The 2,188-nt window shown below is 29.9% G+C and overlaps 1 long non-coding RNA gene across 1 annotated transcript; it reads right to left on the reverse strand.

The window, feature by feature from the left end:
• Nucleotides 1–535: 535 nt before the first annotated feature.
• Nucleotides 536–1,378, reverse strand: LOC123988792. Its single transcript, XR_006830302.1, has 3 exons — nt 1,339–1,378; nt 960–1,094; nt 536–890 (listed from the first exon to the last, which is right to left on the reverse strand). It is a non-coding gene; the product is annotated as an uncharacterized LOC123988792 (long non-coding RNA).
• Between the last annotated feature and the right edge of the window lie 810 nt (nt 1,379–2,188).

Raw genomic sequence — 2,188 nt, forward strand, 5'->3', positions numbered from 1 at the left:
CTATTTGAACTACGCAGGTAATGATGATTTGTTTTGTCGCTTTAGTTATTATCTTGATATGTCATCCAATAATCGGTTCTTCTTGCATTAGCAGTGACATGATGATTTATTATTTATCATTTATAATCTGACTTATAATCTACTTTGATTAAGAAATAGGGTAATTGGGATGATAATCTTTACGGTTATGGTATACGTTGAGTTCAATTTCTGTATTTTGTATTCTATTTTATTACATTACATTTCATATTCTTTACATTATATTCATTTTCTTCACATTACATTACTCTACATTACATTACATTGCGTTGCACTGCTTTACATTACATTGCATTGCACTGCTTTACATTACATTACATTGCATTACACTGTTTTACGTTACATTACATTATTTTACATTATGTTGCTGGTTACGGCCTTCAATTTATAATTTATGTCTTATTATTTACCTCATTCTTCTTTAATATCTTTAATTAACTACTTTACTGTTCTGTCGCTCATTCTTTCATTCTCTCATTTGTTCTTCACCCTGAATTGAATTGAATTAAAGTAATTGATATGATGTAGCTTATTTTGATCTTCATGATGGTACGGAGTGTCGTGGATGGTATTAATATGTTTAATGTACTTATTTATGGTTTCCTCCATTCGGTTTATATTTTTATACTTTATCTGTGCCACGCCATCACTGTTTATCGCTATTTTATTTTATTTCATTATCGCCTTCTTGATTTCTTGATTCTTGATTTGTTGCCTGTACGTCCTTGATATTCCTTGGACATTTTCATATTATTCTCATTCTTCTTTAATATTCTTTAATTCAACTCATGCACGACGTCTCTCTCTGGTAATTGTAAGGTTCTTTCTGATGATGTGACTGTGTGCTGTTCCTGTAAAATTAATATCCATGTCATCAGGATGGGCTATTCCTGCTATTTTATAGTATGTTATTATCTTACCCTGTTTCCCTTCTTTTCTTCCCTTTTTCATTTTCAGTTGCAATTCAGCTCTCTTAACTGCTAATTTGCTTCTTTTAACAAGTCCTTGCATACTGGTTTGACACTTGGTGGCTCTGACACTTTAGGGTTATGTTTCTGTAAATAATTTGTCATCCGTCATCTCATCTCTGAATTTGAATTTTCTATGGCCTATTCTACTTTACGTTTATTTTATTTCATTATTTTTCTTATTGCTTTGTATTTGTATTTTATCTGTATTTTATTTTAAATTTAGTTATTTGGATGATTCAACCTTCTTGGTGGGCCTGCATAATTCATGTACTAATAATTATGGTTTGATCGATTATAAGTATTGTCTTATATATTTCATTTATCTTACACATTTATTTGTTAATTTTCATTCCTCCTCGACCTTGTACATCCTTGTCAAGCCTTTCGAGGTTCCGAGGATTTCTCATGCAGGGATGTGCAGGGAAGAGTTTGAGGCGAATTCAATTCTTTCTAAACGGCACGGCAGTATAATGTTTAAATTTTGCGATTTTCTTGATCGCGTTGTTATATTATTTATTTATTTATTCATTATGTCATGCATTATGCTGGGCTCACATTCTATTCCTTCCCTGTTAATTGATCTAATCTTATTTTGATTTGATTTATTTTATTTTATTTTTTATTTTATCCCGTAAATTAGTATTAGTTAATACTATTTAATTGTGTGCTTGATTGGTTGTATGAGATTTGCTTGATTACATGCGTCGTTACATGCGCTGTTTGATTTTTATTTTTATTCTGATCTTGATTTTTGATTTTCATTTTCATTTTGATTTATTTGGTTAAGTGTCTTATATTATTTGTTTTATTTGGCTTATTTATTTATTCGGCCTCTCTTTCCTTGGCGGTTGTTTTCCTTTATTTTCAGTACTTTTGCACAATTTGTTTTCTGCACCGCGATAATGTGCTAGCGCAGTGTGTCCTGCACTCCGCGCAGTCTGCGGGTTTTATACGGGTTGATTTATTTCATAATTGTTATTAATCTAGCGTTATGGTTAGTTCACTTTCTTTTATAGTTCGTATTCATATTTATGTTTATATTTATATTCATATGCATATTCATATTTATATTTATATATTTTATTTCAGTTTATTCACAAACGATTTATATAATATATATAGTTTATTCACATAAATGATTTATATAATAAATGATAATCGTAGCTTTGACTTACTTA

This window comes from Osmia bicornis, unplaced genomic scaffold (genome assembly GCF_907164935.1).
Source record: "Osmia bicornis bicornis unplaced genomic scaffold, iOsmBic2.1, whole genome shotgun sequence".
Classification (NCBI taxonomy): domain Eukaryota; kingdom Metazoa; phylum Arthropoda; class Insecta; order Hymenoptera; family Megachilidae; genus Osmia; species Osmia bicornis.